Source organism: Octopus bimaculoides, unplaced genomic scaffold (assembly GCF_046866305.1).
Source record: "Octopus bimaculoides isolate indiv1 unplaced genomic scaffold, ASM4686630v1 contig39, whole genome shotgun sequence".
NCBI lineage: Eukaryota > Metazoa > Mollusca > Cephalopoda > Octopoda > Octopodidae > Octopus > Octopus bimaculoides.
In genome coordinates, this window is record NW_028315289.1 from 92,501 (window position 1) to 119,736 (window position 27,236).

The 27,236-nt window shown below is 36.1% G+C and overlaps 29 non-coding genes across 29 annotated transcripts; 14 read left to right on the forward strand and 15 right to left on the reverse strand.

The window, feature by feature from the left end:
* Window positions 1-250: 250 nt before the first annotated feature.
* On the reverse strand, window positions 251-369 carry LOC149129445 (5S ribosomal RNA). The gene has a single exon (XR_016239748.1). It is a non-coding gene; the product is annotated as a 5S ribosomal RNA (ribosomal RNA).
* Window positions 370-1,063: 694 nt separating this feature from the next.
* LOC149129446 (5S ribosomal RNA) lies at window positions 1,064-1,182 on the forward strand. Its single transcript, XR_016239395.1, has one exon. It is a non-coding gene; the product is annotated as a 5S ribosomal RNA (ribosomal RNA).
* A 947-nt stretch (window positions 1,183-2,129) lies between these two features.
* Window positions 2,130-2,248, reverse strand: LOC149129447 (5S ribosomal RNA). The gene has a single exon (XR_016239749.1). It is a non-coding gene; the product is annotated as a 5S ribosomal RNA (ribosomal RNA).
* A 694-nt stretch (window positions 2,249-2,942) lies between these two features.
* LOC149129448 (5S ribosomal RNA) lies at window positions 2,943-3,061 on the forward strand. Its single transcript, XR_016239495.1, has one exon. It is a non-coding gene; the product is annotated as a 5S ribosomal RNA (ribosomal RNA).
* Window positions 3,062-4,008: 947 nt separating this feature from the next.
* LOC149129449 (5S ribosomal RNA) lies at window positions 4,009-4,127 on the reverse strand. Its single transcript, XR_016239750.1, has one exon. It is a non-coding gene; the product is annotated as a 5S ribosomal RNA (ribosomal RNA).
* Window positions 4,128-4,821: 694 nt separating this feature from the next.
* LOC149129450 (5S ribosomal RNA) lies at window positions 4,822-4,940 on the forward strand. Its single transcript, XR_016239496.1, has one exon. It is a non-coding gene; the product is annotated as a 5S ribosomal RNA (ribosomal RNA).
* Window positions 4,941-5,891: 951 nt separating this feature from the next.
* On the reverse strand, window positions 5,892-6,010 carry LOC149129451 (5S ribosomal RNA). The gene has a single exon (XR_016239751.1). It is a non-coding gene; the product is annotated as a 5S ribosomal RNA (ribosomal RNA).
* Window positions 6,011-6,704: 694 nt separating this feature from the next.
* LOC149129452 (5S ribosomal RNA) lies at window positions 6,705-6,823 on the forward strand. The gene has a single exon (XR_016239263.1). It is a non-coding gene; the product is annotated as a 5S ribosomal RNA (ribosomal RNA).
* A 947-nt stretch (window positions 6,824-7,770) lies between these two features.
* LOC149129453 (5S ribosomal RNA) lies at window positions 7,771-7,889 on the reverse strand. The gene has a single exon (XR_016239753.1). It is a non-coding gene; the product is annotated as a 5S ribosomal RNA (ribosomal RNA).
* Window positions 7,890-8,584: 695 nt separating this feature from the next.
* On the forward strand, window positions 8,585-8,703 carry LOC149129454 (5S ribosomal RNA). The gene has a single exon (XR_016239932.1). It is a non-coding gene; the product is annotated as a 5S ribosomal RNA (ribosomal RNA).
* A 973-nt stretch (window positions 8,704-9,676) lies between these two features.
* On the reverse strand, window positions 9,677-9,795 carry LOC149129455 (5S ribosomal RNA). The gene has a single exon (XR_016239754.1). It is a non-coding gene; the product is annotated as a 5S ribosomal RNA (ribosomal RNA).
* Window positions 9,796-10,489: 694 nt separating this feature from the next.
* LOC149129456 (5S ribosomal RNA) lies at window positions 10,490-10,608 on the forward strand. Its single transcript, XR_016239943.1, has one exon. It is a non-coding gene; the product is annotated as a 5S ribosomal RNA (ribosomal RNA).
* Window positions 10,609-11,559: 951 nt separating this feature from the next.
* On the reverse strand, window positions 11,560-11,678 carry LOC149129457 (5S ribosomal RNA). Its single transcript, XR_016239755.1, has one exon. It is a non-coding gene; the product is annotated as a 5S ribosomal RNA (ribosomal RNA).
* Window positions 11,679-12,372: 694 nt separating this feature from the next.
* LOC149129458 (5S ribosomal RNA) lies at window positions 12,373-12,491 on the forward strand. The gene has a single exon (XR_016239265.1). It is a non-coding gene; the product is annotated as a 5S ribosomal RNA (ribosomal RNA).
* Window positions 12,492-13,438: 947 nt separating this feature from the next.
* On the reverse strand, window positions 13,439-13,557 carry LOC149129459 (5S ribosomal RNA). The gene has a single exon (XR_016239756.1). It is a non-coding gene; the product is annotated as a 5S ribosomal RNA (ribosomal RNA).
* A 694-nt stretch (window positions 13,558-14,251) lies between these two features.
* LOC149129460 (5S ribosomal RNA) lies at window positions 14,252-14,370 on the forward strand. Its single transcript, XR_016239266.1, has one exon. It is a non-coding gene; the product is annotated as a 5S ribosomal RNA (ribosomal RNA).
* A 945-nt stretch (window positions 14,371-15,315) lies between these two features.
* Window positions 15,316-15,434, reverse strand: LOC149129461 (5S ribosomal RNA). Its single transcript, XR_016239757.1, has one exon. It is a non-coding gene; the product is annotated as a 5S ribosomal RNA (ribosomal RNA).
* A 694-nt stretch (window positions 15,435-16,128) lies between these two features.
* LOC149129462 (5S ribosomal RNA) lies at window positions 16,129-16,247 on the forward strand. The gene has a single exon (XR_016239954.1). It is a non-coding gene; the product is annotated as a 5S ribosomal RNA (ribosomal RNA).
* A 945-nt stretch (window positions 16,248-17,192) lies between these two features.
* On the reverse strand, window positions 17,193-17,311 carry LOC149129463 (5S ribosomal RNA). Its single transcript, XR_016239758.1, has one exon. It is a non-coding gene; the product is annotated as a 5S ribosomal RNA (ribosomal RNA).
* Window positions 17,312-18,005: 694 nt separating this feature from the next.
* LOC149129464 (5S ribosomal RNA) lies at window positions 18,006-18,124 on the forward strand. The gene has a single exon (XR_016239267.1). It is a non-coding gene; the product is annotated as a 5S ribosomal RNA (ribosomal RNA).
* Window positions 18,125-19,069: 945 nt separating this feature from the next.
* Window positions 19,070-19,188, reverse strand: LOC149129465 (5S ribosomal RNA). Its single transcript, XR_016239759.1, has one exon. It is a non-coding gene; the product is annotated as a 5S ribosomal RNA (ribosomal RNA).
* A 694-nt stretch (window positions 19,189-19,882) lies between these two features.
* LOC149129466 (5S ribosomal RNA) lies at window positions 19,883-20,001 on the forward strand. The gene has a single exon (XR_016239966.1). It is a non-coding gene; the product is annotated as a 5S ribosomal RNA (ribosomal RNA).
* A 945-nt stretch (window positions 20,002-20,946) lies between these two features.
* On the reverse strand, window positions 20,947-21,065 carry LOC149129467 (5S ribosomal RNA). Its single transcript, XR_016239760.1, has one exon. It is a non-coding gene; the product is annotated as a 5S ribosomal RNA (ribosomal RNA).
* A 694-nt stretch (window positions 21,066-21,759) lies between these two features.
* On the forward strand, window positions 21,760-21,878 carry LOC149129468 (5S ribosomal RNA). The gene has a single exon (XR_016239977.1). It is a non-coding gene; the product is annotated as a 5S ribosomal RNA (ribosomal RNA).
* A 963-nt stretch (window positions 21,879-22,841) lies between these two features.
* Window positions 22,842-22,960, reverse strand: LOC149129469 (5S ribosomal RNA). The gene has a single exon (XR_016239761.1). It is a non-coding gene; the product is annotated as a 5S ribosomal RNA (ribosomal RNA).
* A 694-nt stretch (window positions 22,961-23,654) lies between these two features.
* On the forward strand, window positions 23,655-23,773 carry LOC149129470 (5S ribosomal RNA). Its single transcript, XR_016239989.1, has one exon. It is a non-coding gene; the product is annotated as a 5S ribosomal RNA (ribosomal RNA).
* Window positions 23,774-24,749: 976 nt separating this feature from the next.
* LOC149129471 (5S ribosomal RNA) lies at window positions 24,750-24,868 on the reverse strand. Its single transcript, XR_016239762.1, has one exon. It is a non-coding gene; the product is annotated as a 5S ribosomal RNA (ribosomal RNA).
* A 694-nt stretch (window positions 24,869-25,562) lies between these two features.
* On the forward strand, window positions 25,563-25,681 carry LOC149129472 (5S ribosomal RNA). Its single transcript, XR_016239367.1, has one exon. It is a non-coding gene; the product is annotated as a 5S ribosomal RNA (ribosomal RNA).
* A 942-nt stretch (window positions 25,682-26,623) lies between these two features.
* On the reverse strand, window positions 26,624-26,742 carry LOC149129473 (5S ribosomal RNA). The gene has a single exon (XR_016239764.1). It is a non-coding gene; the product is annotated as a 5S ribosomal RNA (ribosomal RNA).
* Between the last annotated feature and the right edge of the window lie 494 nt (window positions 26,743-27,236).

The window sequence follows — 27,236 nt, forward strand, 5'->3', positions numbered from 1 at the left end:
ATATATATATATATATATATATATATATATATGTATGTATGTGCGTGTATATGTTTGTGTCTGTTCCCCAACATCGCATGACAACCGATGGTGGTGTGTATACGTCCCTGTAACTTAGCGGTTCGGCAAAAAGTGGACGATATAATAAGTGCCAGGCTTACAAAGAATAAGTCCTGATGAAAATAAATTGAATCCGCTGTTTTAATGCTTGTTAAAATTTACAGCTTGTGTAAATTAAAAAGAAAAAGAATGCTTACAGCACCTAGGGTTCCCAAGCGGTCACCCATCTAAGTACTAACTAGGCTCGATGTTGCTTAACTTCGGTGATCGGACGAGAACCGGTGCTTTCAACGTGATATGGCCGTAAACATCTATACAGTAAATTTTTATCTATTTATTCTATAAACTTATACTAAATCATTTTCATTTTTTAGAATGTATTTTTCTTTCTTTCACTTTGTATATAACTTGGCAATCCTTCGGTAAAAAGACATTATCTTTCATCTTCACAGTGTCATCTTAGCGATCTTTCTATAAAAAACAAATTATCGTTCACCTTCACAGTGCTGAACAGTTAAACGCTGGCAACAACACTTACTAATCATTCACATCATATACTACTACCTATACATTGCACACTTTAACGACTTATGAACTTTCCCTATTTTCCTTCTCACTCTTACGGTCATTTAAGTTTTTATTTACTTGGCACCCGTTATACACGTTCATCTTTACCAGAAAACAATTCACATTTTGTGCGCCAGTGCTTTCGAAACAATGTTATTATATGCCGGTGTAATGACGTTATACGACCGTTATATCCATTGGGTCGGATATAAAATAGCACCAATTTATTTACAGATTATACCCAGCATTGATACTGATCGCGCAAATGAGAAATAATGAATATATGTGCGGCCGTATTTTTCGCTTTTAAGTTGCAAAAAAATAAATGTTAAAGCCTCAATTTCTATATAAATTGAAAGAAATCAAATGTTCTGAAAAATAAAATTGCTTTAGCATGATATTATAGAATAAATACATTAAAATTTACTTCTCGGATGTTTACGGCCATATCACGTTGAAAATGCCGGTTCTCGTCCGATCACCGAAGTTAAGCAACATCGAGCCTAGTTAGTACTTAGATGGGTGACCGCTTGGGAACCCTAGGTGCTGTAAGCATTTTTTTTGCTTCTTTTAAATTTTTTTTAAAAATTAATTTAAACAAATTGAATTTTGACAATGTAATATGATAAAAGAAAGTGGATTCGATTTACTTTCGATATGAAATATAGAAAGCATACGCAGATTAACCAAAATTCAGCGGGTGGGAACCTCTTGTAAGACTACTACTTACCCATGAAACTTGTTGACAGTGATGATCGTGCAGCTGAAAAGTTTTCCCGTGAAGATATTGAAAATAGCTTTCATGTCATGTTCACTGTTGAACAACCATCAACCTGAGAGAACAGGAACAAATAGTGTAAAGCATTCTCTCCCATAATTCAAACGATTTGCATATTCTGTGACTCTATAAAGGGAGATAATAGTTGCGTTAGTTTCTAAAAAAATTCATATGCTTGTTCTGGGAACTGGCAGTGAACTATCTCTTTCAACCTCTGGCATTCGATATGTTTGTAGGGACTGGACCACTAAGCACGAACTTTCAGTCATTGTTTGCAGCTCGCCTTACCGAGGTGCCAGATGATGCCCGTTGGGATGCTTAACTTTTCCAACCACATGGTTCCGGGTTCAGTCCCACTGCGTGGCACCTTGGGCAAGTGTCTTCTACTATAGTCTCGGGACGACCAAAGCCTTATGAGTGGTTTTGGTAGACGGAAACTGAAAGAAGCCCGTCGTATACATGTGTATACATGTGTATATATATACATATATATATATATATATATATGTATGTATGTGCGTGTATATGTTTGTGTCTGTTCCCCAACATCGCATGACAACCGATGGTGGTGTGTATACGTCCCTTAACTTAGCGGTTCGGCAAAAAGTGGACGATATAATAAGTGCCAGGCTTACAAAGAATAAGTCCTGATGAAAATAAATTGAATCCGCTGTTTTAATGCTTGTTAAAATTTACAGCTTGTGTAAATTAAAAAGAAAAAGAATGCTTACAGCACCTAGGGTTCCCAAGCGGTCACCCATCTAAGTACTAACTAGGCTCGATGTTGCTTAACTTCGGTGATCGGACGAGAACCGGTGCTTTCAACGTGATATGGCCGTAAACATCTATACAGTAAATTTTTATCTATTTATTCTATAAACTTATACTAAATCATTTTCATTTTTTAGAATGTATTTTTCTTTCTTTCACTTTGTATATAACTTGGCAATCCTTCGGTAAAAAGACATTATCTTTCATCTTCACAGTGCCATCTTAGCGATCTTTCTATAAAAAACAAATTATCGTTCACCTTCACAGTGCTGAACAGTTAAACGCTGGCAACAACACTTACTAATCATTCACATCATATACTACTACCTATACATTGCACACTTTAACGACTTATGAACTTTCCCTATTTTCCTTCTCACTCTTACGGTCATTTAAGTTTTTATTTGCTTGGCACCCGTTATACACGTTCATCTTTACCAGAAAACAATTCACATTTTGTGCGCCAGTGCTTTCGAAACAATGTTATTATATGCCGGTGTAATGACGTTATACGACCGTTATATCCATTGGGTCGGATATAAAATAGCACCAATTTATTTACAGATTATACCCAGCATTGATACTGATCGCGCAAATGAGAAATAATGAATATATGTGCGGCCGTATTTTTCGCTTTTAAGTTGCAAAAAAATAAATGTTAAAGCCTCAATTTCTATATAAATTGAAAGAAATCAAATGTTCTGAAAAATAAAATTGCTTTAGTATGATATTATAGAATAAATACATTAAAATTTACTTCTCTGATGTTTACGGCCATATCACGTTGAAAATACCGGTTCTCGTCCGATCACCGAAGTTAAGCAACATCGAGCCTAGTTAGTACTTAGATGGGTGACCGCTTGGGAACCCTAGGTGCTATAAGCATTTTTTTTGCTTCTTTTAAATTTTTTTTAAAAATTAATTTAAACAAATTGAATTTTGACAATGTAATATGATAAAAGAAAGTGGATTCGATTTACTTTCGATATGAAATATAGAAAGCATACGCAGATTAACCAAAATTCAGCGGGTGGGAACCTCTTGTAAGACTACTACTTACCCATGAAACTTGTTGACAGTGATGATCGTGCAGCTGAAAAGTTTTCCCGTGAAGATATTGAAAATAGCTTTCATGTCATGTTCACTGTTGAACAACCATCAACCTGAGAGAACAGGAACAAATAGTGTAAAGCATTCTCTCCCATAATTCAAACGATTTGCATATTCTGTGACTCTATAAAGGGAGATAATAGTTGCGTTAGTTTCTAAAAAAATTCATATGCTTGTTCTGGGAACTGGCAGTGAACTATCTCTTTCAACCTCTGGCATTCGATATGTTTGTAGGGACTGGACCACTAAGCACGAACTTTCAGTCATTGTTTGCAGCTCGCCTTACCGAGGTGCCAGATGATGCCCGTTGGGATGCTTAACTTTTCCAACCACATGGTTCCGGGTTCAGTCCCACTGCGTGGCACCTTGGGCAAGTGTCTTCTACTATAGTCTCGGGACGACCAAAGCCTTATGAGTGGTTTTGGTAGACGGAAACTGAAAGAAGCCCGTCGTATACATGTGTATACATGTGTATATATATACATATATATATATATATATATATGTATGTATGTGCGTGTATATGTTTGTGTCTGTTCCCCAACATCGCATGACAACCGATGGTGGTGTGTATACGTCCCTTAACTTAGCGGTTCGGCAAAAAGTGGACGATATAATAAGTGCCAGGCTTACAAAGAATAAGTCCTGATGAAAATAAATTGAATCCGCTGTTTTAATGCTTGTTAAAATTTACAGCTTGTGTAAATTAAAAAGAAAAAGAATGCTTACAGCACCTAGGGTTCCCAAGCGGTCACCCATCTAAGTACTAACTAGGCTCGATGTTGCTTAACTTCGGTGATCGGACGAGAACCGGTGCTTTCAACGTGATATGGCCGTAAACATCTATACAGTAAATTTTAATCTATTTATTCTATAAACTTATACTAAATCATTTTCATTTTTTAGAATGTATTTTTCTTTCTTTCACTTTGTATATAACTTGGCAATCCTTCGGTAAAAAGACATTATCTTTCATCTTCACAGTGCCATCTTAGCGATCTTTCTATAAAAAACAAATTATCGTTCACCTTCACAGTGCTGAACAGTTAAACGCTGGCAACAACACTTACTAATCATTCACATCATATACTACTACCTATACATTGCACACTTTAACGACTTATGAACTTTCCCTATTTTCCTTCTCACTCTTACGGTCATTTAAGTTTTTATTTGCTTGGCACCCGTTATACACGTTCATCTTTACCAGAAAACAATTCACATTTTGTGCGCCAGTGCTTTCGAAACAATGTTATTATATGCCGGTGTAATGACGTTATACGACCGTTATATCCATTGGGTCGGATATAAAATAGCACCAATTTATTTACAGATTATACCCAGCATTGATACTGATCGCGCAAATGAGAAATAATGAATATATGTGCGGCCGTATTTTTCGCTTTTAAGTTGCAAAAAAATAAATGTTAAAGCCTCAATTTCTATATAAATTGAAAGAAATCAAATGTTCTGAAAAATAAAATTGCTTTAGTATGATATTATAGAATAAATACATTAAAATTTACTTCTCTGATGTTTACGGCCATATCACGTTGAAAATACCGGTTCTCGTCCGATCACCGAAGTTAAGCAACATCGAGCCTAGTTAGTACTTAGATGGGTGACCGCTTGGGAACCCTAGGTGCTATAAGCATTTTTTTTGCTTCTTTTAAATTTTTTTTAAAAATTAATTTAAACAAATTGAATTTTGACAATGTAATATGATAAAAGAAAGTGGATTCGATTTACTTTCGATATGAAATATAGAAAGCATACGCAGATTAACCAAAATTCAGCGGGTGGGAACCTCTTGTAAGACTACTACTTACCCATGAAACTTGTTGACAGTGATGATCGTGCAGCTGAAAAGTTTTCCCGTGAAGATATTGAAAATAGCTTTCATGTCATGTTCACTGTTGAACAACCATCAACCTGAGAGAACAGGAACAAATAGTGTAAAGCATTCTCTCCCATAATTCAAACGATTTGCATATTCTGTGACTCTATAAAGGGAGATAATAGTTGCGTTAGTTTCTAAAAAAATTCATATGCTTGTTCTGGGAACTGGCAGTGAACTATCTCTTTCAACCTCTGGCATTCGATATGTTTGTAGGGACTGGACCACTAAGCACGAACTTTCAGTCATTGTTTGCAGCTCGCCTTACCGAGGTGCCAGATGATGCCCGTTGGGATGCTTAACTTTTCCAACCACATGGTTCCGGGTTCAGTCCCACTGCGTGGCACCTTGGGCAAGTGTCTTCTACTATAGTCTCGGGACGACCAAAGCCTTATGAGTGGTTTTGGTAGACGGAAACTGAAAGAAGCCCGTCGTATACATGTGTATACATGTGTATATATATATATATATATATATATATATATATATATGTATGTATGTGCGTGTATATGTTTGTGTCTGTTCCCCAACATCGCATGACAACCGATGGTGGTGTGTATACGTCCCTTAACTTAGCGGTTCGGCAAAAAGTGGACGATATAATAAGTGCCAGGCTTACAAAGAATAAGTCCTGATGAAAATAAATTGAATCCGCTGTTTTAATGCTTGTTAAAATTTACAGCTTGTGTAAATTAAAAAGAAAAAGAATGCTTACAGCACCTAGGGTTCCCAAGCGGTCACCCATCTAAGTACTAACTAGGCTCGATGTTGCTTAACTTCGGTGATCGGACGAGAACCGGTGCTTTCAACGTGATATGGCCGTAAACATCTATACAGTAAATTTTTATCTATTTATTCTATAAACTTATACTAAATCATTTTCATTTTTTAGAATGTATTTTTCTTTCTTTCACTTTGTATATAACTTGGCAATCCTTCGGTAAAAAGACATTATCTTTCATCTTCACAGTGCCATCTTAGCGATCTTTCTATAAAAAACAAATTATCGTTCACCTTCACAGTGCTGAACAGTTAAACGCTGGCAACAACACTTACTAATCATTCACATCATATACTACTACCTATACATTGCACACTTTAACGACTTATGAACTTTCCCTATTTTCCTTCTCACTCTTACGGTCATTTAAGTTTTTATTTGCTTGGCACCCGTTATACACGTTCATCTTTACCAGAAAACAATTCACATTTTGTGCGCCAGTGCTTTCGAAACAATGTTATTATATGCCGGTGTAATGACGTTATACGACCGTTATATCCATTGGGTCGGATATAAAATAGCACCAATTTATTTACAGATTATACCCAGCATTGATACTGATCGCGCAAATGAGAAATAATGAATATATGTGCGGCCGTACTTTTCGCTTTTAAGTTGCAAAAAAATAAATGTTAAAGCCTCAATTTCTATATAAATTGAAAGAAATCAAATGTTCTGAAAAATAAAATTGCTTTAGTATGATATTATAGAATAAATACATTAAAATTTACTTCTCTGATGTTTACGGCCATATCACGTTGAAAATACCGGTTCTCGTCCGATCACCGAAGTTAAGCAACATCGAGCCTAGTTAGTACTTAGATGGGTGACCGCTTGGGAACCCTAGGTGCTGTAAGCATTTTTTTTGCTTCTTTTAAAATTTTTTAAAAAATTAATTTAAACAAATTGAATTTTGACAATGTAATATGATAAAAGAAAGTGGATTCGATTTACTTTCGATATGAAATATAGAAAGCATACGCAGATTAACCAAAATTCAGCGGGTGGGATCCTCTTGTAAGACTACTACTTACCCATGAAACTTGTTGACAGTGATGATCGTGCAGCTGAAAAGTTTTCCCGTGAAGATATTGAAAATAGCTTTCATGTCATGTTCACTGTTGAACAACCATCAACCTGAGAGAACAGGAACAAATAGTGTAAAGCATTCTCTCCCATAATTCAAACGATTTGCATATTCTGTGACTCTATAAAGGGAGATAATAGTTGCGTTAGTTTCTAAAAAAATTCATATGCTTGTTCTGGGAACTGGCAGTGAACTATCTCTTTCAACCTCTGGCATTCGATATGTTTGTAGGGACTGGACCACTAAGCACGAACTTTCAGTCATTGTTTGCAGCTCGCCTTACCGAGGTGCCAGACGATGCCCGTTGGGATGCTTAACTTTTCCAACCAGATGGTTCCGGGTTCAGTCCCACTGCGTGGCACCTTGGGCAAGTGTCTTCTACTATAGTCTCGGGACGACCAAAGCCTTATGAGTGGTTTTGGTAGACGGAAACTGAAAGAAGCCCGTCGTATACATGTGTATACATGTGTATATATATATATATATATATATATATATATATGTATGTATGTGCGTGTATATGTTTGTGTCTGTTCCCCAACATCGCATGACAACCGATGGTGGTGTGTATACGTCCCTTAACTTAGCGGTTCGGCAAAAAGTGGACGATATAATAAGTGCCAGGCTTACAAAGAATAAGTCCTGATGAAAATAAATTGAATCCGCTGTTTTAATGCTTGTTAAAATTTACAGCTTGTGTAAATTAAAAAGAAAAAGAATGCTTACAGCACCTAGGGTTCCCAAGCGGTCACCCATCTAAGTACTAACTAGGCTCGATGTTGCTTAACTTCGGTGATCGGACGAGAACCGGTGCTTTCAACGTGATATGGCCGTAAACATCTATACAGTAAATTTTAATCTATTTATTCTATAAACTTATACTAAATCATTTTCATTTTTTAGAATGTATTTTTCTTTCTTTCACTTTGTATATAACTTGGCAATCCTTCGGTAAAAAGACATTATCTTTCATCTTCACAGTGCCATCTTAGCGATCTTTCTATAAAAAACAAATTATCGTTCACCTTCACAGTGCTGAACAGTTAAACGCTGGCAACAACACTTACTAATCATTCACATCATATACTACTACCTATACATTGCACACTTTAACGACTTATGAACTTTCCCTATTTTCCTTCTCACTCTTACGGTCATTTAAGTTTTTATTTGCTTGGCACCCGTTATACACGTTCATCTTTACCAGAAAACAATTCACATTTTGTGCGCCAGTGCTTTCGAAACAATGTTATTATATGCCGGTGTAATGACGTTATACGACCGTTATATCCATTGGGTCGGATATAAAATAGCACCAATTTATTTACAGATTATACCCAGCATTGATACTGATCGCGCAAATGAGAAATAATGAATATATGTGCGGCCGTATTTTTCGCTTTTAAGTTGCAAAAAAAATAAATGTTAAAGCCTCAATTTCTATATAAATTGAAAGAAATCAAATGTTCTGAAAAATAAAATTGCTTTAGTATGATATTATAGAATAAATACATTAAAATTTACTTCTCTGATGTTTACGGCCATATCACGTTGAAAACACCGGTTCTCGTCCGATCACCGAAGTTAAGCAACATCGAGCCTAGTTAGTACTTAGATGGGTGACCGCTTGGGAACCCTAGGTGCTGTAAGCATTTTTTTTGCTTCTTTTAAAATTTTTTTAAAAATTAATTTAAACAAATTGAATTTTGACAATGTAATATGATAAAAGAAAGTGGATTCGATTTACTTTCAATATGAAATACAGAAAGCATACGCAGATTAACCAAAATTCAGCGGGTGGGAACCTCTTGTAAGACTACTACTTATCCATGAAACTTGTTGACAGTGATGATCGTGCAGCTGAAAAGTTTTCCCGTGAAGTTATTGAAAATAGCTTTCATGTCATGTTCACTGTTGAACAACCATCAACCTGAGAGAACAGGAACAAATAGTGTAAAGCATTCTCTCCCATAATTCAAACGATTTGCATATTCTGTGACTCTATAAAGGGAGATAATAGTTGCGTTAGTTTCTAAAAAAATTCATATGCTTGTTCTGGGAACTGGCAGTGAACTATCTCTTTCAACCTCTGGCATTCGATATGTTTGTAGGGACTGGACCACTAAGCACGAACTTTTAGTCATTGTTTGCAGCTCGCCTTACCGAGGTGCCAGATGATGCCCGTTGGGATGCTTAACTTTTCCAACCACATGGTTCCGGGTTCAGTCCCACTGCGTGGCACCTTGGGCAAGTGTCTTCTACTATAGTCTCGGGACGACCAAAGCCTTATGAGTGGTTTTGGTAGACGGAAACTGAAAGAAGCCCGTCGTATACATGTGTATACATGTATATATATATATATATATATATATATATATATATATATATATATATATATATATATGTATGTATGTATGTGCGTGTATATGTTTGTGTCTGTTCCCCAACATCGCATGACAACCGATGGTGGTGTGTATACGTCCCTTAACTTAGCGGTTCGGCAAAAAGTGGACGATATAATAAGTGCCAGGCTTACAAAGAATAAGTCCTGATGAAAATAAATTGAATCCGCTGTTTTAATGCTTGTTAAAATTTACAGCTTGTGTAAATTAAAAAGAAAAAGAATGCTTACAGCACCTAGGGTTCCCAAGCGGTCACCCATCTAAGTACTAACTAGGCTCGATGTTGCTTAACTTCGGTGATCGGACGAGAACCGGTGCTTTCAACGTGATATGGCCGTAAACATCTATACAGTAAATTTTAATCTATTTATTCTATAAACTTATACTAAATCATTTTCATTTTTTAGAATGTATTTTTCTTTCTTTCACTTTGTATATAACTTGGCAATCCTTCGGTAAAAAGACATTATCTTTCATCTTCACAGTGCCATCTTAGCGATCTTTCTATAAAAAACAAATTATCGTTCACCTTCACAGTGCTGAACAGTTAAACGCTGGCAACAACACTTACTAATCATTCACATCATATACTACTACCTATACATTGCACACTTTAACGACTTATGAACTTTCCCTATTTTCCTTCTCACTCTTACGGTCATTTAAGTTTTTATTTGCTTGGCACCCGTTATACACGTTCATCTTTACCAGAAAACAATTCACATTTTGTGCGCCAGTGCTTTCGAAACAATGTTATTATATGCCGGTGTAATGACGTTATACGACCGTTATATCCATTGGGTCGGATATAAAATAGCACCAATTTATTTACAGATTATACCCAGCATTGATACTGATCGCGCAAATGAGAAATAATGAATATATGTGCGGCCGTATTTTTCGCTTTTAAGTTGCAAAAAAATAAATGTTAAAGCCTCAATTTCTATATAAATTGAAAGAAATCAAATGTTCTGAAAAATAAAATTGCTTTAGTATGATATTATAGAATAAATACATTAAAATTTACTTCTCTGATGTTTACGGCCATATCACGTTGAAAACACCGGTTCTCGTCCGATCACCGAAGTTAAGCAACATCGAGCCTAGTTAGTACTTAGATGGGTGACCGCTTGGGAACCCTAGGTGCTGTAAGCATTTTTTTTGCTTCTTTTAAAATTTTTTTAAAAATTAATTTAAACAAATTGAATTTTGACAATGTAATATGATAAAAGAAAGTGGATTCGATTTACTTTCAATATGAAATACAGAAAGCATACGCAGATTAACCAAAATTCAGCGGGTGGGAACCTCTTGTAAGACTACTACTTATCCATGAAACTTGTTGACAGTGATGATCGTGCAGCTGAAAAGTTTTCCCGTGAAGATATTGAAAATAGCTTTCATGTCATGTTCACTGTTGAACAACCATCAACCTGAGAGAACAGGAACAAATAGTGTAAAGCATTCTCTCCCATAATTCAAACGATTTGCATATTCTGTGACTCTATAAAGGGAGATAATAGTTGCGTTAGTTTCTAAAAAAATTCATATGCTTGTTCTGGGAACTGGCAGTGAACTATCTCTTTCAACCTCTGGCATTCGATATGTTTGTAGGGCCTGGACCACTAAGCACGAACTTTCAGTCATTGTTTGCAGCTCGCCTTACCGAGGTGCCAGATGATGCCCGTTGGGATGCTTAACTTTTCCAACCACATGGTTCCGGGTTCAGTCCCACTGCGTGGCACCTTGGGCAAGTGTCTTCTACTATAGTCTCGGGACGACCAAAGCCTTATGAGTGGTTTTGGTAGACGGAAACTGAAAGAAGCCCGTCGTATACATGTGTATACATGTGTATATATATATATATATATATATATATATATATATATGTATGTATGTGCGTGTATATGTTTGTGTCTGTTCCCCAACATCGCATGACAACCGATGGTGGTGTGTATACGTCCCTTAACTTAGCGGTTCGGCAAAAAGTGGACGATATAATAAGTGCCAGGCTTACAAAGAATAAGTCCTGATGAAAATAAATTGAATCCGCTGTTTTAATGCTTGTTAAAATTTACAGCTTGTGTAAATTAAAAAGAAAAAGAATGCTTACAGCACCTAGGGTTCCCAAGCGGTCACCCATCTAAGTACTAACTAGGCTCGATGTTGCTTAACTTCGGTGATCGGACGAGAACCGGTGCTTTCAACGTGATATGGCCGTAAACATCTATACAGTAAATTTTTATCTATTTATTCTATAAACTTATACTAAATCATTTTCATTTTTTAGAATGTATTTTTCTTTCTTTCACTTTGTATATAACTTGGCAATCCTTCGGTAAAAAGACATTATCTTTCATCTTCACAGTGCCATCTTAGCGATCTTTCTATAAAAAACAAATTATCGTTCACCTTCACAGTGCTGAACAGTTAAACGCTGGCAACAACACTTACTAATCATTCACATCATATACTACTACCTATACATTGCACACTTTAACGACTTATGAACTTTCCCTATTTTCCTTCTCACTCTTACGGTCATTTAAGTTTTTATTTGCTTGGCACCCGTTATACACGTTCATCTTTACCAGAAAACAATTCACATTTTGTGCGCCAGTGCTTTCGAAACAATGTTATTATATGCCGGTGTAATGACGTTATACGACCGTTATATCCATTGGGTCGGATATAAAATAGCACCAATTTATTTACAGATTATACCCAGCATTGATACTGATCGCGCAAATGAGAAATAATGAATATATGTGCGGCCGTATTTTTCGCTTTTAAGTTGCAAAAAAATAAATGTTAAAGCCTCAATTTCTATATAAATTGAAAGAAATCAAATGTTCTGAAAAATAAAATTGCTTTAGTATGATATTATAGAATAAATACATTAAAATTTACTTCTCTGATGTTTACGGCCATATCACGTTGAAAATACCGGTTCTCGTCCGATCACCGAAGTTAAGCAACATCGAGCCTAGTTAGTACTTAGATGGGTGACCGCTTGGGAACCCTAGGTGCTGTAAGCATTTTTTTTGCTTCTTTTAAATTTTTTTTAAAAATTAATTTAAACAAATTGAATTTTGACAATGTAATATGATAAAAGAAAGTGGATTCGATTTACTTTCGATATGAAATATAGAAAGCATACGCAGATTAACCAAAATTCAGCGGGTGGGAACCTCTTGTAAGACTACTACTTACCCATGAAACTTGTTGACAGTGATGATCGTGCAGCTGAAAAGTTTTCCCGTGAAGATATTGAAAATAGCTTTCATGTCATGTTCACTGTTGAACAACCATCAACCTGAGAGAACAGGAACAAATAGTGTAAAGCATTCTCTCCCATAATTCAAACGATTTGCATATTCTGTGACTCTATAAAGGGAGATAATAGTTGCGTTAGTTTCTAAAAAAATTCATATGCTTGTTCTGGGAACTGGCAGTGAACTATCTCTTTCAACCTCTGGCATTCGATATGTTTGTAGGGACTGGACCACTAAGCACGAACTTTCAGTCATTGTTTGCAGCTCGCCTTACCGAGGTGCCAGATGATGCCCGTTGGGATGCTTAACTTTTCCAACCACATGGTTCCGGGTTCAGTCCCACTGCGTGGCACCTTGGACAAGTGTCTTCTACTATAGTCTCGGGACGACCAAAGCCTTATGAGTGGTTTTGGTAGACGGAAACTGAAAGAAGCCCGTCGTATACATGTGTATACATGTGTATATATATATATATATATATATATATATATATGTATGTATGTGCGTGTATATGTTTGTGTCTGTTCCCCAACATCGCATGACAACCGATGGTGGTGTGTATACGTCCCTTAACTTAGCGGTTCGGCAAAAAGTGGACGATATAATAAGTGCCAGGCTTACAAAGAATAAGTCCTGATGAAAATAAATTGAATCCGCTGTTTTAATGCTTGTTAAAATTTACAGCTTGTGTAAATTAAAAAGAAAAAGAATGCTTACAGCACCTAGGGTTCCCAAGCGGTCACCCATCTAAGTACTAACTAGGCTCGATGTTGCTTAACTTCGGTGATCGGACGAGAACCGGTGCTTTCAACGTGATATGGCCGTAAACATCTATACAGTAAATTTTTATCTATTTATTCTATAAACTTATACTAAATCATTTTCATTTTTTAGAATGTATTTTTCTTTCTTTCACTTTGTATATAACTTGGCAATCCTTCGGTAAAAAGACATTATCTTTCATCTTCACAGTGCCATCTTAGCGATCTTTCTATAAAAAACAAATTATCGTTCACCTTCACAGTGCTGAACAGTTAAACGCTGGCAACAACACTTACTAATCATTCACATCATATACTACTACCTATACATTGCACACTTTAACGACTTATGAACTTTCCCTATTTTCCTTCTCACTCTTACGGTCATTTAAGTTTTTATTTGCTTGGCACCCGTTATACACGTTCATCTTTACCAGAAAACAATTCACATTTTGTGCGCCAGTGCTTTCGAAACAATGTTATTATATGCCGGTGTAATGACGTTATACGACCGTTATATCCATTGGGTCGGATATAAAATAGCACCAATTTATTTACAGATTATACCCAGCATTGATACTGATCGCGCAAATGAGAAATAATGAATATATGTGCGGCCGTATTTTTCGCTTTTAAGTTGCAAAAAAATAAATGTTAAAGCCTCAATTTCTATATAAATTGAAAGAAATCAAATGTTCTGAAAAATAAAATTGCTTTAGTATGATATTATAGAATAAATACATTAAAATTTACTTCTCTGATGTTTACGGCCATATCACGTTGAAAATACCGGTTCTCGTCCGATCACCGAAGTTAAGCAACATCGAGCCTAGTTAGTACTTAGATGGGTGACCGCTTGGGAACCCTAGGTGCTGTAAGCATTTTTTTTGCTTCTTTTAAAATTTTTTAAAAAATTAATTTAAACAAATTGAATTTTGACAATGTAATATGATAAAAGAAAGTGGATTCGATTTACTTTCGATATGAAATATAGAAAGCATACGCAGATTAACCAAAATTCAGCGGGTGGGATCCTCTTGTAAGACTACTACTTACCCATGAAACTTGTTGACAGTGATGATCGTGCAGCTGAAAAGTTTTCCCGTGAAGATATTGAAAATAGCTTTCATGTCATGTTCACTGTTGAACAACCATCAACCTGAGAGAACAGGAACAAATAGTGTAAAGCATTCTCTCCCATAATTCAAACGATTTGCATATTCTGTGACTCTATAAAGGGAGATAATAGTTGCGTTAGTTTCTAAAAAAATTCATATGCTTGTTCTGGGAACTGGCAGTGAACTATCTCTTTCAACCTCTGGCATTCGATATGTTTGTAGGGACTGGACCACTAAGCACGAACTTTCAGTCATTGTTTGCAGCTCGCCTTACCGAGGTGCCAGATGATGCCCGTTGGGATGCTTAACTTTTCCAACCAGATGGTTCCGGGTTCAGTCCCACTGCGTGGCACCTTGGGCAAGTGTCTTCTACTATAGTCTCGGGACGACCAAAGCCTTATGAGTGGTTTTGGTAGACGGAAACTGAAAGAAGCCCGTCGTATACATGTGTATACATGTGTATATATATATATATATATATATATATATATGTATGTATGTGCGTGTATATGTTTGTGTCTGTTCCCCAACATCGCATGACAACCGATGGTGGTGTGTATACGTCCCTTAACTTAGCGGTTCGGCAAAAAGTGGACGATATAATAAGTGCCAGGCTTACAAAGAATAAGTCCTGATGAAAATAAATTGAATCCGCTGTTTTAATGCTTGTTAAAATTTACAGCTTGTGTAAATTAAAAAGAAAAAGAATGCTTACAGCACCTAGGGTTCCCAAGCGGTCACCCATCTAAGTACTAACTAGGCTCGATGTTGCTTAACTTCGGTGATCGGACGAGAACCGGTGCTTTCAACGTGATATGGCCGTAAACATCTATACAGTAAATTTTAATCTATTTATTCTATAAACTTATACTAAATCATTTTCATTTTTTAGAATGTATTTTTCTTTCTTTCACTTTGTATATAACTTGGCAATCCTTCGGTAAAAAGACATTATCTTTCATCTTCACAGTGCCATCTTAGCGATCTTTCTATAAAAAACAAATTATCGTTCACCTTCACAGTGCTGAACAGTTAAACGCTGGCAACAACACTTACTAATCATTCACATCATATACTACTACCTATACATTGCACACTTTAACGACTTATGAACTTTCCCTATTTTCCTTCTCACTCTTACGGTCATTTAAGTTTTTATTTGCTTGGCACCCGTTATACACGTTCATCTTTACCAGAAAACAATTCACATTTTGTGCGCCAGTGCTTTCGAAACAATGTTATTATATGCCGGTGTAATGACGTTATACGACCGTTATATCCATTGGGTCGGATATAAAATAGCACCAATTTATTTACAGATTATACCCAGCATTGATACTGATCGCGCAAATGAGAAATAATGAATATATGTGCGGCCGTATTTTTCGCTTTTAAGTTGCAAAAAAATAAATGTTAAAGCCTCAATTTCTATATAAATTGAAAGAAATCAAATGTTCTGAAAAATAAAATTGCTTTAGTATGATATTATAGAATAAATACATTAAAATTTACTTCTCTGATGTTTACGGCCATATCACGTTGAAAACACCGGTTCTCGTCCGATCACCGAAGTTAAGCAACATCGAGCCTAGTTAGTACTTAGATGGGTGACCGCTTGGGAACCCTAGGTGCTGTAAGCATTTTTTTTGCTTCTTTTAAAATTTTTTTAAAAATTAATTTAAACAAATTGAATTTTGACAATGTAATATGATAAAAGAAAGTGGATTCGATTTACTTTCAATATGAAATACAGAAAGCATACGCAGATTAACCAAAATTCAGCGGGTGGGAACCTCTTGTAAGACTACTACTTATCCATGAAACTTGTTGACAGTGATGATCGTGCAGCTGAAAAGTTTTCCCGTGAAGATATTGAAAATAGCTTTCATGTCATGTTCACTGTTGAACAACCATCAACCTGAGAGAACAGGAACAAATAGTGTAAAGCATTCTCTCCCATAATTCAAACGATTTGCATATTCTGTGACTCTATAAAGGGAGATAATAGTTGCGTTAGTTTCTAAAAAAATTCATATGCTTGTTCTGGGAACTGGCAGTGAACTATCTCTTTCAACCTCTGGCATTCGATATGTTTGTAGGGACTGGACCACTAAGCACGAACTTTCAGTCATTGTTTGCAGCTCGCCTTACCGAGGTGCCAGATGATGCCCGTTGGGATGCTTAACTTTTCCAACCACATGGTTCCGGGTTCAGTCCCACTGCGTGGCACCTTCGGCAAGTGTCTTCTACTATAGTCTCGGGACGACCAAAGCCTTATGAGTGGTTTTGGTAGACGGAAACTGAAAGAAGCCCGTCGTATACATGTGTATACATGTGTATATATATATATATATATATATATATATATGTATGTATGTGCGTGTATATGTTTGTGTCTGTTCCCCAACATCGCATGACAACCGATGGTGGTGTGTATACGTCCCTTAACTTAGCGGTTCGGCAAAAAGTGGACGATATAATAAGTGCCAGGCTTACAAAGAATAAGTCCTGATGAAAATAAATTGAATCCGCTGTTTTAATGCTTGTTAAAATTTACAGCTTGTGTAAATTAAAAAGAAAAAGAATGCTTACAGCACCTAGGGTTCCCAAGCGGTCACCCATCTAAGTACTAACTAGGCTCGATGTTGCTTAACTTCGGTGATCGGACGAGAACCGGTGCTTTCAACGTGATATGGCCGTAAACATCTATACAGTAAATTTTAATCTATTTATTCTATAAACTTATACTAAATCATTTTCATTTTTTAGAATGTATTTTTCTTTCTTTCACTTTGTATATAACTTGGCAATCCTTCGGTAAAAAGACATTATCTTTCATCTTCACAGTGCCATCTTAGCGATCTTTCTATAAAAAACAAATTATCGTTCACCTTCACAGTGCTGAACAGTTAAACGCTGGCAACAACACTTACTAATCATTCACATCATATACTACTACCTATACATTGCACACTTTAACGACTTATGAACTTTCCCTATTTTCCTTCTCACTCTTACGGTCATTTAAGTTTTTATTTGCTTGGCACCCGTTATACACGTTCATCTTTACCAGAAAACAATTCACATTTTGTGCGCCAGTGCTTTCGAAACAATGTTATTATATGCCGGTGTAATGACGTTATACGACCGTTATATCCATTGGGTCGGATATAAAATAGCACCAATTTATTTACAGATTATACCCAGCATTGATACTGATCGCGCAAATGAGAAATAATGAATATATGTGCGGCCGTATTTTTCGCTTTTAAGTTGCAAAAAAATAAATGTTAAAGCCTCAATTTCTATATAAATTGAAAGAAATCAAATGTTCTGAAAAATAAAATTGCTTTAGTATGATATTATAGAATAAATACATTAAAATTTACTTCTCTGATGTTTACGGCCATATCACGTTGAAAATACCGGTTCTCGTCCGATCACCGAAGTTAAGCAACATCGAGCCTAGTTAGTACTTAGATGGGTGACCGCTTGGGAACCCTAGGTGCTGTAAGCATTTTTTTTGCTTCTTTTAAAATTTTTTAAAAAATTAATTTAAACAAATTGAATTTTGACAATGTAATATGATAAAAGAAAGTGGATTCGATTTACTTTCGATATGAAATATAGAAAGCATACGCAGATTAACCAAAATTCAGCGGGTGGGATCCTCTTGTAAGACTACTACTTACCCATGAAACTTGTTGACAGTGATGATCGTGCAGCTGAAAAGTTTTCCCGTGAAGATATTGAAAATAGCTTTCATGTCATGTTCACTGTTGAACAACCATCAACCTGAGAGAACAGGAACAAATAGTGTAAAGCATTCTCTCCCATAATTCAAACGATTTGCATATTCTGTGACTCTATAAAGGGAGATAATAGTTGCGTTAGTTTCTAAAAAAATTCATATGCTTGTTCTGGGAACTGGCAGTGAACTATCTCTTTCAACCTCTGGCATTCGATATGTTTGTAGGGACTGGACCACTAAGCACGAACTTTCAGTCATTGTTTGCAGCTCGCCTTACCGAGGTGCCAGATGATGCCCGTTGGGATGCTTAACTTTTCCAACCAGATGGTTCCGGGTTCAGTCCCACTGCGTGGCACCTTGGGCAAGTGTCTTCTACTATAGTCTCGGGACGACCAAAGCCTTATGAGTGGTTTTGGTAGACGGAAACTGAAAGAAGCCCGTCGTATACATGTGTATACATGTGTATATATATATATATATATATATATATATATGTATGTATGTGCGTGTATATGTTTGTGTCTGTTCCCCAACATCGCATGACAACCGATGGTGGTGTGTATACGTCCCTTAACTTAGCGGTTCGGCAAAAAGTGGACGATATAATAAGTGCCAGGCTTACAAAGAATAAGTCCTGATGAAAATAAATTGAATCCGCTGTTTTAATGCTTGTTAAAATTTACAGCTTGTGTAAATTAAAAAGAAAAAGAATGCTTACAGCACCTAGGGTTCCCAAGCGGTCACCCATCTAAGTACTAACTAGGCTCGATGTTGCTTAACTTCGGTGATCGGACGAGAACCGGTGCTTTCAACGTGATATGGCCGTAAACATCTATACAGTAAATTTTAATCTATTTATTCTATAAACTTATACTAAATCATTTTCATTTTTTAGAATGTATTTTTCTTTCTTTCACTTTGTATATAACTTGGCAATCCTTCGGTAAAAAGACATTATCTTTCATCTTCACAGTGCCATCTTAGCGATCTTTCTATAAAAAACAAATTATCGTTCACCTTCACAGTGCTGAACAGTTAAACGCTGGCAACAACACTTACTAATCATTCACATCATATACTACTACCTATACATTGCACACTTTAACGACTTATGAACTTTCCCTATTTTCCTTCTCACTCTTACGGTCATTTAAGTTTTTATTTGCTTGGCACCCGTTATACACGTTCATCTTTACCAGAAAACAATTCACATTTTGTGCGCCAGTGCTTTCGAAACAATGTTATTATATGCCGGTGTAATGACGTTATACGACCGTTATATCCATTGGGTCGGATATAAAATAGCACCAATTTATTTACAGATTATACCCAGCATTGATACTGATCGCGCAAATGAGAAATAATGAATATATGTGCGGCCGTATTTTTCGCTTTTAAGTTGCAAAAAAATAAATGTTAAAGCCTCAATTTCTATATGAATTGAAAGAAATCAAATGTTCTGAAAAATAAAATTGCTTTAGTATGATATTATAGAATAAATACATTAAAATTTACTTCTCTGATGTTTACGGCCATATCACGTTGAAAACACCGGTTCTCGTCCGATCACCGAAGTTAAGCAACATCGAGCCTAGTTAGTACTTAGATGGGTGACCGCTTGGGAACCCTAGGTGCTGTAAGCATTTTTTTTGCTTCTTTTAAAATTTTTTTAAAAATTAATTTAAACAAATTGAATTTTGACAATGTAATATGATAAAAGAAAGTGGATTCGATTTACTTTCAATATGAAATACAGAAAGCATACGCAGATTAACCAAAATTCAGCGGGTGGGAACCTCTTGTAAGACTACTACTTATCCATGAAACTTGTTGACAGTGATGATCGTGCAGCTGAAAAGTTTTCCCGTGAAGATATTGAAAATAGCTTTCATGTCATGTTCACTGTTGAACAACCATCAACCTGAGAGAACAGGAACAAATAGTGTAAAGCATTCTCTCCCATAATTCAAACGATTTGCATATTCTGTGACTCTATAAAGGGAGATAATAGTTGCGTTAGTTTCTAAAAAAATTCATATGCTTGTTCTGGGAACTGGCAGTGAACTATCTCTTTCAACCTCTGGCATTCGATATGTTTGTAGGGACTGGACCACTAAGCACGAACTTTCAGTCATTGTTTGCAGCTCGCCTTACCGAGGTGCCAGATGATGCCCGTTGGGATGCTTAACTTTTCCAACCACATGGTTCCGGGTTCAGTCCCACTGCGTGGCACCTTCGGCAAGTGTCTTCTACTATAGTCTCGGGACGACCAAAGCCTTATGAGTGGTTTTGGTAGACGGAAACTGAAAGAAGCCCGTCGTATACATGTGTATACATGTGTATATATATATATATATATATATATATATATGTATGTATGTGCGTGTATATGTTTGTGTCTGTTCCCCAACATCGCATGACAACCGATGGTGGTGTGTATACGTCCCTTAACTTAGCGGTTCGGCAAAAAGTGGACGATATAATAAGTGCCAGGCTTACAAAGAATAAGTCCTGATGAAAATAAATTGAATCCGCTGTTTTAATGCTTGTTAAAATTTACAGCTTGTGTAAATTAAAAAGAAAAAGAATGCTTACAGCACCTAGGGTTCCCAAGCGGTCACCCATCTAAGTACTAACTAGGCTCGATGTTGCTTAACTTCGGTGATCGGACGAGAACCGGTGCTTTCAACGTGATATGGCCGTAAACATCTATACAGTAAATTTTAATCTATTTATTCTATAAACTTATACTAAATCATTTTCATTTTTTAGAATGTATTTTTCTTTCTTTCACTTTGTATATAACTTGGCAATCCTTCGGTAAAAAGACATTATCTTTCATCTTCACAGTGCCATCTTAGCGATCTTTCTATAAAAAACAAATTATCGTTCACCTTCACAGTGCTGAACAGTTAAACGCTGGCAACAACACTTACTAATCATTCACATCATATACTACTACCTATACATTGCACACTTTAACGACTTATGAACTTTCCCTATTTTCCTTCTCACTCTTACGGTCATTTAAGTTTTTATTTGCTTGGCACCCGTTATACACGTTCATCTTTACCAGAAAACAATTCACATTTTGTGCGCCAGTGCTTTCGAAACAATGTTATTATATGCCGGTGTAATGACGTTATACGACCGTTATATCCATTGGGTCGGATATAAAATAGCACCAATTTATTTACAGATTATACCCAGCATTGATACTGATCGCGCAAATGAGAAATAATGAATATATGTGCGGCCGTATTTTTCGCTTTTAAGTTGCAAAAAAATAAATGTTAAAGCCTCAATTTCTATATAAATTGAAAGAAATCAAATGTTCTGAAAAATAAAATTGCTTTAGTATGATATTATAGAATAAATACATTAAAATTTACTTCTCTGATGTTTACGGCCATATCACGTTGAAAACACCGGTTCTCGTCCGATCACCGAAGTTAAGCAACATCGAGCCTAGTTAGTACTTAGATGGGTGACCGCTTGGGAACCCTAGGTGCTGTAAGCATTTTTTTTGCTTCTTTTAAAATTTTTTTAAAAATTAATTTAAACAAATTGAATTTTGACAATGTAATATGATAAAAGAAAGTGGATTCGATTTACTTTCAATATGAAATACAGAAAGCATACGCAGATTAACCAAAATTCAGCGGGTGGGAACCTCTTGTAAGACTACTACTTATCCATGAAACTTGTTGACAGTGATGATCGTGCAGCTGAAAAGTTTTCCCGTGAAGATATTGAAAATAGCTTTCATGTCATGTTCACTGTTGAACAACCATCAACCTGAGAGAACAGGAACAAATAGTGTAAAGCATTCTCTCCCATAATTCAAACGATTTGCATATTCTGTGACTCTATAAAGGGAGATAATAGTTGCGTTAGTTTCTAAAAAAATTCATATGCTTGTTCTGGGAACTGGCAGTGAACTATCTCTTTCAACCTCTGGCATTCGATATGTTTGTAGGGACTGGACCACTAAGCACGAACTTTCAGTCATTGTTTGCAGCTCGCCTTACCGAGGTGCCAGATGATGCCCGTTGGGATGCTTAACTTTTCCAACCACATGGTTCCGGGTTCAGTCCCACTGCGTGGCACCTTCGGCAAGTGTCTTCTACTATAGTCTCGGGACGACCAAAGCCTTATGAGTGGTTTTGGTAGACGGAAACTGAAAGAAGCCCGTCGTATACATGTGTATACATGTGTATATATATATATATATATATATATATATATATATATATATATATGTATGTATGTATGTGCGTGTATATGTTTGTGTCTGTTCCCCAACATCGCATGACAACCGATGGTGGTGTGTATACGTCCCTTAACTTAGCAGTTCGGCAAAAAGTGGACGATATAATAAGTGCCAGGCTTACAAAGAATAAGTCCTGATGAAAATAAATTGAATCCGCTGTTTTAATGCTTGTTAAAATTTACAGCTTGTGTAAATTAAAAAGAAAAAGAATGCTTACAGCACCTAGGGTTCCCAAGCGGTCACCCATCTAAGTACTAACTAGGCTCGATGTTGCTTAACTTCGGTGATCGGACGAGAACCGGTGCTTTCAACGTGATATGGCCGTAAACATCTATATAGTAAATTTTAATCTATTTATTCTATAAACTTATACTAAATCATTTTCATTTTTTAGAATGTATTTTTCTTTCTTTCACTTTGTATATAACTTGGCAATCCTTCGGTAAAAAGACATTATCTTTCATCTTCACAGTGCCATCTTAGCGATCTTTCTATAAAAAACAAATTATCGTTCACCTTCACAGTGCTGAACAGTTAAACGCTGGCAACAACACTTACTAATCATTCACATCATATACTACTACCTATACATTGCACACTTTAACGACTTATGAACTTTCCCTATTTTCCTTCTCACTCTTACGGTCATTTAAGTTTTTATTTGCTTGGCACCCGTTATACACGTTCATCTTTACCAGGAAACAATTCACATTTTGTGCGCCAGTGCTTTCGAAACAATGTTATTATATGCCGGTGTAATGACGTTATACGACCGTTATATCCATTGGGTCGGATATAAAATAGCACCAATTTATTTACAGATTATACCCAGCATTGATACTGATCGCGCAAATGAGAAATAATGAATATATGTGCGGCCGTATTTTTCGCTTTTAAGTTGCAAAAAAATAAATGTTAAAGCCTCAATTTCTATATAAATTGAAAGAAATCAAATGTTCTGAAAAATAAAATTGCTTTAGTATGATATTATAGAATAAATACATTAAAATTTACTTCTCTGATGTTTACGGCCATATCACGTTGAAAACACCGGTTCTCGTCCGATCACCGAAGTTAAGCAACATCGAGCCTAGTTAGTACTTAGATGGGTGACCGCTTGGGAACCCTAGGTGCTGTAAGCATTTTTTTTGCTTCTTTTAAAATTTTTTTAAAAATTAATTTAAACAAATTGAATTTTGACAATGTAATATGATAAAAGAAAGTGGATTCGATTTACTTTCAATATGAAATACAGAAAGCATACGCAGATTAACCAAAATTCAGCGGGTGGGAACCTCTTGTAAGACTACTACTTATCCATGAAACTTGTTGACAGTGATGATCGTGCAGCTGAAAAGTTTTCCCGTGAAGATATTGAAAATAGCTTTCATGTCATGTTCACTGTTGAACAACCATCAACCTGAGAGAACAGGAACAAATAGTGTAAAGCATTCTCTCCCATAATTCAAACGATTTGCATATTCTGTGACTCTATAAAGGGAGATAATAGTTGCGTTAGTTTCTAAAAAAATTCATATGCTTGTTCTGGGAACTGGCAGTGAACTATCTCTTTCAACCTCTGGCATTCGATATGTTTGTAGGGACTGGACCACTAAGCACGAACTTTCAGTCATTGTTTGCAGCTCGCCTTACCGAGGTGCCAGATGATGCCCGTTGGGATGCTTAACTTTTCCAACCACATGGTTCCGGGTTCAGTCCCACTGCGTGGCACCTTCGGCAAGTGTCTTCTACTATAGTCTCGGGACGACCAAAGCCTTATGAGTGGTTTTGGTAGACGGAAACTGAAAGAAGCCCGTCGTATACATGTGTATACATGTGTATATATATATATATATATATATATATATATATATATATATATATATATATATATATGTATGTATGTATGTGCGTGTATATGTTTGTGTCTGTTCCCCAACATCGCATGACAACCGATGGTGGTGTGTATACGTCCCTGTAACTTAGCGGTTCGGCAAAAAGTGGACGATATAATAAGTGCCAGGCTTACAAAGAATAAGTCCTGATGAAAATAAATTGAATCCGCTGTTTTAATGCTTGTTAAAATTTACAGCTTGTGTAAATTAAAAAGAAAAAGGATGCTTACAGCACCTAGGGTTCCCAAGCGGTCACCCATCTAAGTACTAACTAGGCTCGATGTTGCTTAACTTCGGTGATCGGACGAGAACCGGTGCTTTCAACGTGATATGGCCGTAAACATCTATACAGTAAATTTTAATCTATTTATTCTATAAACTTATACTAAATCATTTTCATTTTTTAGAATGTATTTTTCTTTCTTTCACTTTGTATATAACTTGGCAATCCTTCGGTAAAAAGACATTATCTTTCATCTTCACAGTGCCATCTTAGCGATCTTTCTATAAAAAACAAATTATCGTTCACCTTCACAGTGCTGAACAGTTAAACGCTGGCAACAACACTTACTAATCATTCACATCATATACTACTACCTATACATTGCACACTTTAACGACTTATGAACTTTCCCTATTTTCCTTCTCACTCTTACGGTCATTTAAGTTTTTATTTGCTTGGCACCCGTTATACACGTTCATCTTTACCAGAAAACAATTCACATTTTGTGCGCCAATGCTTTCGAAACAATGTTATTACATGCCGGTGTAATGACGTTATACGACCGTTATATCCATTGGGTCGGATATAAAATAGCACCAATTTATTTACAGATTATACCCAGCATTGATACTGATCGCGCAAATGAGAAATAATGAATATATGTGCGGCCGTATTTTTCGCTTTTAAGTTGCAAAAAAATAAATGTTAAAGCCTCAATTTCTATATAAATTGAAAGAAATCAAATGTTCTGAAAAACAAAATTGCTTTAGTATGATATTATAGAATAAATACATTAAAATTTTCTTCACTGATCTTTACGGCCATATCACGTTGAAAACACCGGTTCTCGTCCGATCACCGAAGTTAAGCAACATCGAGCCTAGTTAGTACTTAGATGGGTGACCGCTTGGGAACCCTAGGTGCTGTAAGCATTTTTTTTGCTTCTTTTAAAATTTTTTTAAAAATTAATTTAAACAAATTGAATTTTGACAATGTAATATGATAAAAGAAAGTGGATTCGATTTACTTTCAATATGAAATACAGAAAGCATACGCAGATTAACCAAAATTCAGCGGGTGGGAACCTCTTGTAAGACTACTACTTATCCATGAAACTTGTTGACAGTGATGATCGTGCAGCTGAAAAGTTTTCCCGTGAAGATATTGAAAATAGCTTTCATGTCATGTTCACTGTTGAACAACCATCAACCTGAGAGAACAGGAACAAATAGTGTAAAGCATTCTCTCCCATAAGTCAAACGATTTGCATATTCTGTGACTCTATAAAGGGAGATAATAGTTGCGTTAGTTTCTAAAAAAATTCATATGCTTGTTCTGGGAACTGGCAGTGAACTATCTCTTTCAACCTCTGGCATTCGATATGTTTGTAGGGACTGGACCACTAAGCACGAACTTTCAGTCATTGTTTGCAGCTCGCCTTACCGAGGTGCCAGATGATGCCCGTTGGGATGCTTAACTTTTCCAACCACATGGTTCCGGGTTCAGTCCCACTGCGTGGCACCTTCGGCAAGTGTCTTCTACTATAGTCTCGGGACGACCAAAGCCTTATGAGTGGTTTTGGTAGACGGAAACTGAAAGAAGCCCGTCGTATACATGTGTATACATGTGTATATATATATAAATATATATATATATGTATGTATGTGCGTGTATATGTTTGTGTCTGTTCCCCAACATCGCATGACAACCGATGGTGGTGTGTATACGTCCCTGTAACTTAGCGGTTCGGCAAAAAGTGGACGATATAATAAGTGCCAGGCTTACAAAGAATAAGTCCTGATGAAAATAAATTGAATCCGCTGTTTTAATGCTTGTTAAAATTTACAGCTTGTGTAAATTAAAAAGAAAAAGAATGCTTACAGCACCTAGGGTTCCCAAGCGGTCACCCATCTAAGTACTAACTAGGCTCGATGTTGCTTAACTTCGGTGATCGGACGAGAACCGGTGCTTTCAACGTGATATGGCCGTAAACATCTATACAGTAAATTTTAATCTATTTATTCTATAAACTTATACTAAATCATTTTCATTTTTTAGAATGTATTTTTCTTTCTTTCACTTTGTATATAACTTGGCAATCCTTCGGTAAAAAGACATTATCTTTCATCTTCACAGTGCCATCTTAGCGATCTTTCTATAAAAAACAAATTATCGTTCACCTTCACAGTGCTGAACAGTTAAACGCTGGCAACAACACTTACTAATCATTCACATCATATACTACTACCTATACATTGCACACTTTAACGACTTATGAACTTTCCCTATTTTCCTTCTCACTCTTACGGTCATTTAAGTTTTTATTTGCTTGGCACCCGTTATACACGTTCATCTTTACCAGAAAACAATTCACATTTTGTGCGCCAGTGCTTTCGAAACAATGTTATTATATGCCGGTGTAATGACGTTATACGACCGTTATATCCATTGGGTCGGATATAAAATAGCACCAATTTATTTACAGAT